The following is a 13,792-nucleotide window of genomic DNA, read 5'->3' as shown; positions in this document are numbered from 1 at the left end:
GGGAGGCTAATCTCATGAGAAAGTGCACACCAAGCCCTGTGCCAGCTCATTGCACCCAAGTCCCTGCCAATCGAGGTGGGTGATTTGGCCTGGTGATGCCCTGGGCTGGAGATGCTGTATAGATAATAGCAGTAAGAGCACTTACGTAATAAGAGACCTTCCATCCAGGGATCTTAATGTGCTTTTCAGCATCCATTCTTGTGCACGTTACTGTCGTTGGCTTGGAGGATTACCATCTCTATTCCAGGGATGGAGTCTGAGGGTCAGAGAGTTTAGCTGAGTAATAACGCAGCTCCCAGTCCTATGTTGGACTAGGGGAAAACATTGTTTTCTGACTGGTTGATTGAAAAACCAAAAACAAGGCAGCTGTTTGAAAGCTGCTAAGGGAGTGAAATGTCCAAGAAAGAGAACAGGTAGAGGCCTCAGAGCCGTCTCCCCTGTAAATGCCACCAGGCTTGTTGCTAAATTGCAGGAACGATTTCTCTGCTGTGAATGGATCCTCCAAGGAAGCAATGACGTTTTCCTGGCCCTGAATGTGTGTGTTGGGGCCGTGCTGTAGGAAGGCGGCTCGGTCTGGGCAGGCACTTTATGAGAGCAGGAACTTACCCTGGGAATTCAGTACAAGCTCTGTGCTGCTAAGGGGCAGTGGGGAAGCTGGGTCTCTCTTAGGCTGGACCCTGGTTGGCACAGGTCCCCGAACCCCCCAGGGCTGGAGAACATGTCCAGGGGGGCAGGGTTTGAGATGGGGTGGATACCCTGCCAGGGGGAAGATGCTCTGAGTTCTAGACAGGCTTAGACCCAGGCAGCCAAATGAAACAATCTGACCCAACATCTTCAGTGAACTATACACTGGGTCTTCCCTCCTCTCTGCCAGGGTTCTCTTGTTCCAGCCCCCAGCCACACTCCTCCAGCAAGCCAGCCTGTCTGATTTCCCTCTGGCAAGGGGCATGTGTCCCCTGAGGCTTGGGGGCCGGTCACTTTTTCACAAGCTCCGCAGCCTCTGTTGGAGGTTAAACTCCTCCCCAGGACAAGCTGCTTCGTCTGACCCTGCTCGGAGCAGTTCAGGCTTCCCAGAGAGATGCTGTTTGATGCATCGGCCCAAGCAGGTTTCATTTTCCCCTCTCTGGGTTTGCAGTCAGCTTCCCGGCCAGCAGCTAGTTTCCTTTTGTTAAGTGCTAAAGAAAGAGGGTCACGCTGGCGCTTAGTGTGTGTGTGTGTGTGGGGGGGGGCATAGGATGAGGCTTAAGCCCCAGATACAGCAGGATCCACTTACCTCTGCCCCCGACCCCCAAGCTTCTCAAGAGCCTTTGAAAAGGAGTAGTTAAAGACAGCATGTCGGGTGTGGTATCATAGTGGTTCTCAGCCAGGGAGATCTCATCAACTCATCTAGATATTGCCTAGTTTTACAGCAGGCTCCATAAAAAGCACTAGCGAAGTCAGTACAAACTAAAATTTCAGACAGACACTGACTTGTTTATGCTGTTCTATATACTATACGCTGAAATGAAAGTACAATACTTATATTCCAGTTGGTTGATTTATAATTAGATAGTAAAAATGAGGAAGTCAGCAGGGTTTCAGGAACAGGGTGCTGGGACACGTTTGTATTTTTATGTCTGATTTTGTAAGCAAGTCGTTTTTACGTGAGGTGAAACCTGGGGGGAGTACGTAAGACAAATCAGATTCCTGAATGGGGTACAGTTGTCTGGAAAGGTTGAGAGCCATGGGTGTATAAGATGCAAATACAGACAGTACCTGTCCCAAGGAGCTTACAGCCTATCGGAAACACAGCCCAGGGCAGAGTGGGGAACCCAGGGGGAGGTGTTCATGTAGAATAGTGTATATATAAATTTAATATTTATTTTGCCTCCGCTGGGGTGGGGACTGCATCGCACAGATGTGAGTTAATGTTTGGGCCCTGGCTGAAGAAGTGGGCATGGTCATCCCCATGAGCTTGTGACCGCTCCCTCACTGCTGTGGTGCTATAAACCTGGCTGTGACATCGCTGCCGCAACAGCAGAAACCTTGATGGGGAGACCATTTCCTTTGGGGCAGCAGGACCCAAGAGAATCCTCAGCCAAATACAGGGCATACGCTGGAGGCCGCGTGAGCTGCCGCAGGTGGGTCATGGGGCTAGGAAATATCTAATCCCTTCCTGAAGCTTCCCCAATCGCTTCTCTCAGTAATAGCCTTTGTGGAGAGCGCCCTGGATTCTCCATCGCACTGGGGAGACGACTTAGAGTGTCCCCTTGTTCTGATATTGCAGGAGGGAGTCAGCAGTAGCCCCCGAAGGACCATTTATGATTGCCGAGCCTCCTAGCACATCTCCACTCCCTGTTCTCTTCCAGACGAGGACCGGGATGGTCAGAACGACCCAAGGGACGAGATGTCCAATAAAATGAATTGCTTTGGAAGTCTCCGCCTAAATAGCTCTGCTTCTGAATCTTCTTCTAGTGCTATTCAAGGCATGGTCTCCTCGGTGTCTAGAACAGCTGCTCTAGGATCTCCTGCCCTATTCTGTCCCCTTCAGAGCACAGCCAGGGACAGCTCAGTGCATGCTGGTTAATGTCCTCTCCAGGCGTGGGGTCAGTATCTGCACTAGGATGGGGGAGGCAGTGAGATCTGTCCACAGCATCCACCAATGGCAATTCATGTTCAGGCGAAGTGACCTGTGCTCAGCCAAAGACCCTTTCTGCAGGTGTGCAGTGTGAGGCTATTTTAGAGCTCTCACTCCCTCTCCATTTGCACACACTCCCCTCCCCTTGCGAACAGCTAGACAATGGTGCCAGTAACACACATGCAGACTGGGCATGGCCCTGGCTCTGTGCACACACTGGGCATGGCTGCAACCTGCTCTGCACGAAGCCAGGGGATTGGCTGGGAAAGGAGCATCTGCTCACAGCAAGGGGCACGGCCTTCCAGTTCCTCACCAGGCCTTTGAAATAACCAAAGCCTGCCCACCCTGAGAATCCATCTCAGGGTTGTGCCCCAGCCACGACTAGTAAGGTGGACAGGGCTGGGGCACTCCCCATGCGGTCCAGACATCACTAATGAGGTGCCTAGCTTATGCACCTCACGATGGCATTTGGGGGCTTTGCTTGCAGGAGCTCCCCTAATGTAGGCTGTAACCCCTGGCAAAGCTGTTCTCAGGTGCTCTGGGCCCTGCCATCACTGTGAATGGTGCCCCATGTGCCCCCCGCTGCCCCAGTCTGGTTGGAAAGTGTTTGGTCAGCAGCACCCTCCCCTCCTCTTCCATTTGTGGGGCGAACCCCCGCTCCTCCCCATATTGGCAATATTGGCTCTTATTAACCCTTCCCGTAGCCCTGCGGAGCTGGACAAAGAGCTGTTCCCAGAGCAGGCCGGGTGCAGGGTAGCTGTGAAGAGAACAGAGGACGAAGGGTTCCTGGGTGAACAGGTGTAAGTGGGGGAATGGTCCTGCTCTTATGGGGAACTTTCCTGGCTTATACACTAGCCTGATGCGATGGGCTGGCGGAAGGATCCGAGTTCTCGCTCCCACTCCCTTTACCCAGAGCCCTGCCTGACCTCGAGGGCTCCCCTTCCTCCCTCCCATGTGGCAGAGTCCTGGTAACCCCAACAAGGCTGGGCCCAGGACCCCTGGGGGCTCGACCCCCAACCTCATCATGGTCACTCAGGACAGGGGTTGGGGTGTCCCCACTCCGGGGTGCTCGCTCCTCTCTGGACGTTTCCCTGACCCACTGATCATCACACATAGTTCAAGCAAATACAATTGATTAAACAGCAACCAATTAAAAAAACTAGGGAAAACATGGGAAAAGTGAAAGGAAACACGTAGCCCAGCCCCGTGGGCAGGGGGAACCGCAGGCAGCTGGCTCTGGGACGTCAGGGCAGTTCCCAGTCTGTCCCTCACACGGCCCCGGCTGTGCTGCAGGGAGGCTGCGAGCTCTGGCGGTGGCCACACGCTCTTAGGCTCGAGGTGGCAGGATCCTTCCCCCCAGCATTGCCCCCGCCCGCCGGGGTTACAATCCCCCCCGCAGTGTGGCCTGCAGGGCCCCTTGGCTGGGGGCATCTCCCTGCGCTGGGCCTGCAGCCCAGGGTCCCCCTCGCTCTGCCCAGCCGCTCACCGCACCTGGCTCCAGCCCCTCTGGCTCTGCCTGGCGCGGCGCGGCCCCCAGCTCTGCTCTGGCTGCTGCGCTCCCCTTAGCTCTGCCCAGGCACCTGGCTCCCTCATTGGCCGGCCTGCCCTATCAATCACCTGGAGTGTTGGCCTCTCCCCATTAGCCCTGGGGACTGTCCGCCTCAGGGTCTCGATTTCTCATTGGCCCTTCCCCTTTCTTTTGGTCCTGGGAGAGGACCGACCAGAAAACCCCACTAAGTATCAGTGAGAGGCCAACAGCCCCATTAGAGTCCCCAGAGGCCACCGAGTTCCAAACCCCTCGTGGTCCTACAGGGCCCCTTGCTGGGTCCGTTGTCCTCCACGACCCAGTACCTGCTCCTGGGGCCAGCGGCATGACCATCTTGTGCTGAGCTGGTGCCCTAGGCCCCCGCATGGCCCCGCTGGGCTGGGATGATGAGCACCCTGCGTGCCTGAAATCGCAGGCCTTTGCTAGCTTGCGCTCTCCTAGCCTGCTCCCCACTTCAGTGGCTCCATTCTCTCTCACGGTCACTATAGCGGTGGAGGAGGCTGAATTTCCGGTAGCTCTGATAATTATAGGGTGAGTACCCAACCTTCTCTGGGGCTCAGCCCACTGCAAAGTGCAGAGGCCGTGCAGAGCTCTTGGCAGCTGGCCTAGCATGATCCATCTCTCTGCCTGCATGCTATACTCTCTTCTTCCCAGCCTGCTCACTCTGCCATCAGCAGGAAGGACGTAGTAGGAAGGTCTCCCTACTCGTTGCCTTCTAGCCAAATAGCCAGAATCAGGTGGAATATGCCACCTTCACTGCGGGATTGCTCCCCACTTGCAGGCTCATTGGCACTAGCTGGCTAGCACCATGGGCTGCTGAACGGCAACTAGAGCCAAAGGAAAGTGGCAGGACATGGAGGGCATCCTGATCTCTGTTTCCTGTGGCTGCCCCGCACAGGGTGCCCAGCAGAAGGTAAAAGGTATGACTGCATCTGGGAAAGGGTCTCCATGCCAATGACTGACTGGCTAGTGGCAGGGGAGCCTCCCAAATTTCTGAGCTTCAGACCAGGGTAGCACCCCCAAAATTCGGCCCAAGAACAAACATGAAGGGCTGAGTCCATTTTCTGAACCTCGGCAAAGGCTCGGGATGAGCTTGGGGCACTGGTTCTGGACGGCTCCTGTTTTAATCTCGCCCTTGTCCCCTCTGCCCATGGGCTCTGGATCAATAGCTTCCGCAGGGATCCCACAGCAGGCCTGCACCGTGTGCCTGCCGAAGGAAGCGATGGGGTCAGGCAGTCCCCCTGGGATCCCGGTGCCTCTCCCAGCCTTGCCAGGGAATGGTGCCGATGGCGCACGCAGCAGGGCAGAACCCACTTGAGCTTCTGTCACTGCTGCAGCTGGTCAGGTCCAAGGCGAGGGAGCCTGTTGGGTCAGTGTAGAGGTTCTGGCCCCGGTAGCTGCCAGTGCTCTGCTCTCTGTCATCGCCTGTAATCAGAGAAGGGCAGAGTGGCTGCTTTTCCGGGCTCTGTGGGCTCAGCTTCTCCCATCCCCTCTGCTCCTGCTGTCTTCCCTGCTGGCAAATGGCAGCCTGTCTGTCCAGCTGAGCCTCAGCCGCTGGCCGTGGCCGGCGTGCAGAGTGCCCAGCTGGGCTCTGTCTCCCCAGAAGTGGCTGGCTCGGTCCCTGGCCATTCTGCTGAGTCAGGCTCCCGCCAGCCAGCACCGGCTGCTGCCCTGTGTTTCCTCTTTGCAGGGGCCGGTGTCCGTCTCCCGTCTGGCGTTTGCCTCCCCAGCCAGCTGGCTGGCTAACAGGCCCGCTGGCTGGCCCGTGATGCCGAGTGAGCTCGTAGCCCAGAGGGCTGCTCAGTTACGGGCGAGTGATGAGCGAACTCTACCAGTCCCTGGTCTCCCCCTGGAAACTCGCCCAACTAGGGCCCTGTGCTCAGAGGCCTGTTGAAGAGGAAGGGGTGGGGCCAGCCCACCGCGCCCCCTGCTGGACATCGTCTGCAAGTCAGCACAACGGCTTTCGCTGGAGGTGGGACTGGTGAGCTTGGGCATGAGGCTGGACACATGAATTGAGGAGGGGGTTTAGGTGGATTTGCCTCCCACCCCAAAGGGAGGCACTGAGCAAGGCCGCCCCCTGCTGCCCACAGTCTCACTCTGTCGCCACTCACTCCCACCTTTGCCACTGTTCACCTTGCCGCCCAGGGGCACCGGAACGGGGAGGGGTGGCCGGGGGGTCATGGCCCCATCGCTTTTTAAAGTGGGAGGGCTATGCCTTCCTGCTTTTACTAGCCGTAAGGGCGAGTGATGGGGGGAGGGGGCAGAGAGGAGCAAGCGGAAGGCGGGGCCTTGGGGGGAAGAGGCAGTGTGGGGGTGGGGCCTCGGGGGCAGGGGCAGAGTGACGGCAGGGCCTTGGGGGAAAGGGTGGTCTGGGGCCACAGTTCGAGCACCGGTGGCCCCCTCACTTTGAGGGAGCTTCCTCCGCTCCTGCTGCTGCCTCTTAGGTGCCGTGTTCAGAGGCTCCGCCACCTAGCCCAGCTTTTAGGGCTCCCGCTGGGTAGTGGGGAACCTCGCTGCTCCTGCAGCCTGGGCGTTGGCTTTCACCCCAACGCTGTCCCCCTGCTCTGTCTCAGGCTCAGCCCCTCAACCTGCTCATCTGGGACTTCAGGTCTTGTCATCACCAGCCAAAAACATGGACTTTCAGTTGAGTCCAAATGGCTCTGTCTTTAAAAGCTGAAGAGGGGAGGGTCCAGGAGCCCACACCCCCTGGGAGGAACATCTGCCCCCACTTAGCAAGTGAGGTTAAACGTAGGGGTATGCTAAGTATGGTTCAGCTGCCCTTTACTCCTACAATAATGATAAGGTTTCATTACCCCTGCATTCAATACAAAGGTGAATTTCAATCCGAAATAGGCGAAATTGATCATTTTAGCAAAGTCCGTCTGTGTGGTGATCACTGAGGCAGAGGAGGGGGGTCTGTGGTAATACGGTCTGCTCCTGAGATCTTTCCCCCCGTTCCTTGATAGAGGGCAGGGGAGAGTCCACTCAGACTTGCTTCTGTATTAATAATTATGGGATCCGGGTGCTCCAGCTAGGCCCAGGGTCCAGATCCCTTCCTCCTTGGAGGGCAGCAGCCCTGGGCAGCGTGCTCACACCTGGCTCTCTGGGACAGTATTTGAGGCACTGACATCGCAGCATGGGGAATGGGGGTCCTGAGTGGGGGGTTCTAGAAACCAAGCTGTTGGGGGTCTCCCGTTGGGCAGCAGGCTGGGTCGCCACAGGTGGCGGCGGAGGGGAGGGCTACGAACTAATCGCTGGGGATGGTGACGCGAGGAAAGGCCCCGGAGGCCAAAACGGCGATGTGCCAACCCTGTGTGGCCCGGGGGCTGCCTGGGTCCCAGCTCCTCAGAGCAGCCTGGCAGGAGACCTGCCTGCAGCTCTGCGCACTCCAGGGCCGATAGCACACAGGGCATGGCTAGTGCAGAACCTCAGTGCTTCACGCGCTCGGCACCGAGGGTTAGGGACACCCAGGGCATGGGCTTGCAGCTGTGGCCCTCTTGGCTAGTCGCCATTGGTGCAGCTTTGTCCTAGGAACCTAAAACCTGTCTCAGAAACTCCTTCCATCCCCTGCCACACGGTGACTTTTTTCTTTTTAAATGGGGTACCAGTATTTCTAGCCCCCCGCCCCAGGTCTGGAAGGGCTGTGCGAGTGGATTCTGTGCAAGTGCGTCAATTCTGAAGCACTTAGACGAGAGGAAGGTGATCAGGAACAGTCAGCATGGATTCACCAAGGGCAAGTCATGCCTGACTAATCTAATTGCCTTCTTTGATGAGATAACTGGTTCTGTGGATGAGGGGAAAGCAGTGGACATGTTATTCCTCGACTTTAGCAAAGCTTTTGACACGGTCTCCCACAGTATTCTTGTCAGCAAGTTAAAGAAGTATGGGCTGGATGGATGCACCACAAGGTGGGTAGAAAGTTGGCTAGATTGTCGGGCTCAACAGGTAGTGATCAATGGCTCTGTTAGGATATAGATATTCAGGCCTGTCTGCAAAGGCCTGTAGTTTAAGAATTTAGGAAAAAGAAAAGGAGGACTTGTGGCACCTTAGAGACTAACCAATTTATTTGAGCATGAGCTTTCGTGAGCTACAGCTCACTTCATCAGATGCATAACCATGGAAACTGCACAAGACATTATATACACACAGACCATGAAACAATACCTCCTCCCACCCCACTCTCCTGCTGGTAATAGCTTATCTAAAGTGATCATCAAGTTGGGCCATTTCCAGCACAAATCCAGGTTTTCTCACCCCCCACCCCCCCCAAACTCACTCTCCTGCTGGTAATAGCTCATCCAAAGCAACCACTCTCCCTACAATGTGCATGATAATCAAGGTGGGCCATTTCCAACACAAATCCAGGTTTTCTCCCCCCCCCCCCCCCACAAACTCACTCTCCTGCTGGCAATAGCTCATCCAAACTGACCACTCTCCTTACAATGTGCATGATAATCAAGGTGGGCCATTTCCAACATAGGTTTTACTATATAATCTGTAGTCAATGAGGAAGTGAGTGGGCGTGGGTGGGAGGGGATGGGTGTGTGTGGGGGGGAGATGGGAACAGGGAATGGGTGTAAGGAAATTGGAATCATGTTTTGCTAAAGGGGGAAATGGGACCAGGGAATGGAGGTAAGGAAATTGGAATAATGTTTGGCTAAGGGTAGTAATGGGAACAGGGACACAGGTGTCAGGCTCTGTGGTGTCAGAGCTGGGAAGGAGGATACTAAGGAAGGAAACTGGAATCATGCTTGCTGGAAGTTCACCCCAATAAACATCAAATTGTTTGTACCTTTGGACTTTGGGTATTGTTGCTCTCTGTTCATGCGAGAAGGACCAGGGAAGTAAGTGGGTGAAGGAATAAGCCCCCTAACAGGCTCCAAGTCTAGTTGGCAGCTGGTATCTAGCGGAGTGCTCCAAGGGTCGGTCCTGGGGCCGGTTTTGTTCAATATCTTCATAAATGATCTGGAGGATGGTGTGGATTGCACCCTCAGCAAGTTTGCGGATGACACTAAACTGGGAGGAGTGGTAGATACACTGGAGGGTAGGGATAGGATACAGAGGGACCCAGATAACTTAGAGGATTGGGCCAAAAGAAATCTGATGAGGTTCAACAAGGACAAGTGCAGAGTCCTGCACTTAGGACGGAAGAATCCCATGCACCGCTACAGACTAGGGACCGAATGGCTCGGCAGCAGTTCTGCAGAGAAGGACCGAGGGGTTACAGTGGACGAGAAGCTGGATATGAGTCAACAGTGTGCCCTTGTTGCCAAGAAGGCCAATGGCATTTTGGGGTGTATAAGTAGGGGCATTGCCAGCAGATCGAGGGACGTGATCGTTCCCCTCTATTCAACATTGGTGAGGCCTCATCTGGAGTACTGTGTCCAGTTTTGGGCCTCACACTACAAGAAGGATGTGGAGAAATTGGAGAGAGTCCAGCGAAGGGCAACAAAAATGATTAGGGGACTGGAATACATGAGTTATGAGGAGAGACTGAGGGAACTGGGATTGTTTAGTCTACGGAAGAGAAGAATGAGGGGGGATTTGATAGCTGCTTTTAACTACCTGAAAGGTGGATCCAAAGAGGATGGATCTAGACTATTCTCAGTGGTAGCAGATGACAGAACGAGGAGTAATGGTCTCAAGTTGCAGTGGGGGAGGTTTAGGTTGGATATTAGGAAAAACTTTTTCACTAGGAGGGTGGTGAAGCACTGGACCTAGGGAGGTGGTGGAATCCCTTTCCTTAGAAGTTTTTAAGGTCAGGCTTGACAAAGCCCTGGCTGGGATGATTTAGTTGGGATTGGTCCTTGCCTGGGCAGGGGGTTGGACTAGATGGCCTCCAGTGGTCCCTTCCAACTCTGTTATTCTATGATTCTATGGATGTGTGGGAGGGGCCAGAGCTAGGCCAGCAGAAGGTATTATAGTGCAGGACTGAGGGGCATCAGGAGAGCTGTATGGAAGGGGGGGCCCAGGACCGGAGCAGGAGGGATGGGTGGGATGGGGCTGAAGACCCTTTGTGTGGGGTGATGGGGAACCAGGGCTGGAATAGGAGTGGGGGGCGGCAGGTCAGGACTGAGGGGCGTTGGTGGAGCCGTGTGTCAGGGGAGCGGAAGGAGGTGCAAGTTGGGATTGGGGTACGTCAGCAGAGCTGTGCAGGGGAAAATCGTATACACCCCCTTTTCACCACGCCAGAGCCCCCAAAACACCATCGTTTCACTCAGCCTCAAATTCACGGAAGAAATTGGAGAACATGTTGCAAACTGAGGGCCTGGGCAGGTCCGCTTAGACTCGGGCCTTGTGCCCCAAAGTGTCCATAGCTGGGTGCGTGTGTGCTGGCCCCTATTGCCTTTGGAGTTAACCCTTTGTATCACCCTACCCGTCTCTCCTCTAAATACTGTCAGCAGCAGCCCTGCTCCCTTTCTCCACCACACGCCCCCTGCCTTGATATTTTAAACACTGGTTAGGGCAAACCTCTGATTTTGGAGATTGACGTCAGAGGGATTACGAAGGTTGAGATAATTAGCAATAAGCAAATGAGGCCTCGGCCAGTTTTCTCCGCTGACGAGCTGTCAATGAACCGGTGACGTGGTGATGATTGTAATAAACCTGTTCGAACCGGCCGGCTAACTCTGACTGGCAGCTGGGAAGCGTTCGGGGGAGGCGGGAAGCGACCGACACACTCCGGATGCGTGAAGAGCCGCAGTCCCTGGCACCAGCTCTGCTGGCCAATGCTGCCGCTATGCACTGTGCTGGGCGTACGTCCACGAGCCCAGTAGTGCCAAAGCAGGCCACTGCTATGAGCGATCCGGCCCAGTGCTGCAAGCTCTTCTGGTTTTATCGTACGTTTCACACTATGTTGCTGGGTTTTCCCTTAGCTCCCCAGCTCCTGGAGTCATGTGGTTCCAGGAGAACCTCAGCTTTCGTTTACGTTTCTAGCTCCCTCGGTGTGAAACGAGAGCCCGCGACCAGCTGAAGAATCAGACAGCAAAGAAAAATAATTCCACATTTTTTTATTTGAAAAAAAAAAAATTCCCTGCTTTTGGGAGCTGGCCTGAGGCATGCGGTGTGAGTGCTGGGAGGTGGTGATACTGCAGGCCCTGCCTGGTAAGGACCTGATTAGGGTTAATTAGAACGTAAGGGGGCTGTCAGCCCCTTGCTGATGCTTAGTGTTTCTTTTGGTTGGCTGCCAGTGGAAAGGAGAAGGGCCAAAGAGGAGTCTGGATCCTGGAGCAGACAGGGCCCCAGGGGCAGCGGGAAGAGGCCAGCGCTCCAAGTCAGCGGCTTTGCCAGGGCGGGTGGGCCAATGAGGGAGTCAAGGGCTGGGGCTGCCAGGGTAGAGGCTGAGCCAGCAGCAGTCCGGAGTCAGGGAGCTGAAGCAGCAACCAGCCGCGCCGATAGAGGCCATAACCGGGAGAGCGCACGCCCCCCGTGCCACAAGTAACCTGGAGCCAAGCACGGTGAGCGGCTGGGAGAACAAGGCGGGGGCCTGGGCAGAGAGGGCCCGACAGAGCGAGCCATTGCTAGACAAGACCGCTTTGAAGGCTGGACTGGTAGGGGGGCCGTGACCCGCACAGGAAGGCCTATACGGGGAAGAAGGGTCCTGCCACCAGAGCAGGTCTCTTCCCTGCAGTATCATTGCAACACGGCCAGGGCCTGGGAAGAAAGCCTGGACTTGTAAGAAATAGGCTGTGAATTTACTTGAGTTCTAGATGTTCATGGCGTTCCCCGAGCCCATCACATGGGTTCCTTGGTCCTTTAACCTTTCCCACTCATCCCTTATTGGTCTGCAGTTACAAACATAAGAACGGCCACCATGGGTCACACCAATGGTCCATCTAGCCCAGTGTCCTGTCTTCCAACAGTGGCCAGTGCCAGATGCTTCAGAGGGAATGAACAGAGCAGGGCAATTACTGAGTGATCCATCCCGTGTCGTCCATCCCAGCAGCTGGCAGGCAGAGGCAGTCAATTGCTCTTTAATAAGTTGTAGGTGGTTTGAACTCAGTGGTGTGATCACTGAGCCAGGGACGCGGCTGGTGAGGCGAGAGTACCCTTGAGCAGGGATAACCTAGCCTTTGTCCTGAGTGACCCATGCCAAGACTGGAGTTAAACTCACCAGGGATGCTGGGCACAGCCTTATCGGGGTTACAAGAACTCTGCCACAGGGGAGGAGCTCTCGAGTTCAGGCAGGCATCCAGGTAATGGGAGTTGGGGAAGGGGCTCGGATCCTTTCGCCATTCGATTCCAGCAGGGCAGTATTGAAGCCGGGAGAATTCCCCATGACAGCAGGCCTGTCCCCTGCTTACAAGCCCAATGACCCTCCATTGCTTAAAGCGATCCCTTTAAAAACCACAGTGTGCCCCCCTGCCCTCCTGTCACCCACCTCGTATGGTGTGATAAAGTGCAGCCGTGGCTTTGCCTCTGATTCTCTCCTGCTTATCCACCGGTTCGCCCAGCCTCCTCCTCACCTTCTAGGCTGAGGTGAGTGCCTCTGGCTAGCTCACATAGCAACTCTACCCCTTCTGGGACCCCAAAACCAGCACCACAAAGTGTAAACTCTTCCTGGGGAGGCCCTGATTGGCAGCAGTGTCCTAGTTCCTGGCCCCAGCCACTTTTCTGTCCTTCCCAGCCACTGAGCTGAGCTCTCTCTTGCTTCAGGAGTGACAGGGTTGATTGGGCACTCCAGTGGGGTGTGTATATCCCCCTCACAAGGAGTTGGCAGATGTGATTGCAGAGTTTGGCCATTATCTTTGAAAACTCATGGTGATCGGGGGAGGTCCCGGATGACTGGAAAAAGGCTAATGTAGTGTCCATTTTTAAAAAAGGGAAGGAGGAGGATCCTGGGAACTACAGGCCAGTCAGCCTCACCTCAGTCCCTGGGAAAATCATGGAGCAGGTCCTCAAGGAATCAATTCTGAAGCACTTAGACGAGAGGAAAGTGATCAGGAACAGTCAGCATGGATTCACCAAGAACAAGTCATGCCTGACTAATCTAATTGCCTTCTATGATGAGATAACTGGCTCTGTGGATGAGGGGAAAGCAGTGGACGTGTTGTTCCTTGACTTTAGCAAAGCTTTTGACACTGTCTCCCACAGTGTTCTTGCCAGCAAGTTAAAGAAGTATGGGCTGGATGAATGGACTATAAGGTGGATAGATTGTCGGGCTCCACGGGTAGTGATCAATGGCTCCATGTCTAGTTGGCAGCCAGTATCAAGCGGAGTGCTCCAAGGGTCGGTCCTGGGGCCAGGTTTGTTCAGTATCTTCATTAATGATCTGGAGGATGGTGTGGATTGCACCCTCAGCAAGTTTGCAAATGACACTAAGTGGGAGGAGAGGTAGATACGCTGGAGGGTAGGGATAGGATACAGAGGGCCCTAGACAAATTAGAGGATTGGGCCAAAAGAAATCTGATGAGGTTCAACAAGAACAAGTGCAGAGTCCTGCACTTAGGACGGAAGAATCCCATGCACCGCTACAGACTAGGGACCGAATGGCTCGGCAGCAGTTCTGCAGAAAAGGACCTAGGAGTTACAGTGGAGGAGAAGCTGGATATGAGTCAGCAGTGTGCCCTTGTTGCCAAGAAGGCCAATGGCTTTCGGGGCTGTGTAAGTAGGGGCATTGCCAACAGATC

At 54.9% G+C, this 13,792-nt stretch overlaps 1 long non-coding RNA gene across 1 annotated transcript in view; it reads left to right on the top strand.

The window, feature by feature from the left end:
- Positions 1–13,792, top strand: part of LOC142073040 (uncharacterized) — a 33,235-nt gene that overhangs the window by 7,965 nt on the left and 11,478 nt on the right. The window contains exon 2 of the long non-coding RNA XR_012669743.1: positions 5,854–6,135. This is a non-coding gene — a long non-coding RNA (uncharacterized LOC142073040). The remainder of the gene's footprint in view (positions 1–5,853; positions 6,136–13,792) is intronic.

Source organism: Caretta caretta, chromosome 8, assembly GCF_965140235.1.
Source record: "Caretta caretta isolate rCarCar2 chromosome 8, rCarCar1.hap1, whole genome shotgun sequence".
Lineage (NCBI taxonomy): Eukaryota > Metazoa > Chordata > Testudines > Cheloniidae > Caretta > Caretta caretta.
The sequence above is the reverse complement of the archived record's forward strand: the minus strand, read 5'-3'. Positions and strand labels throughout refer to the sequence as shown.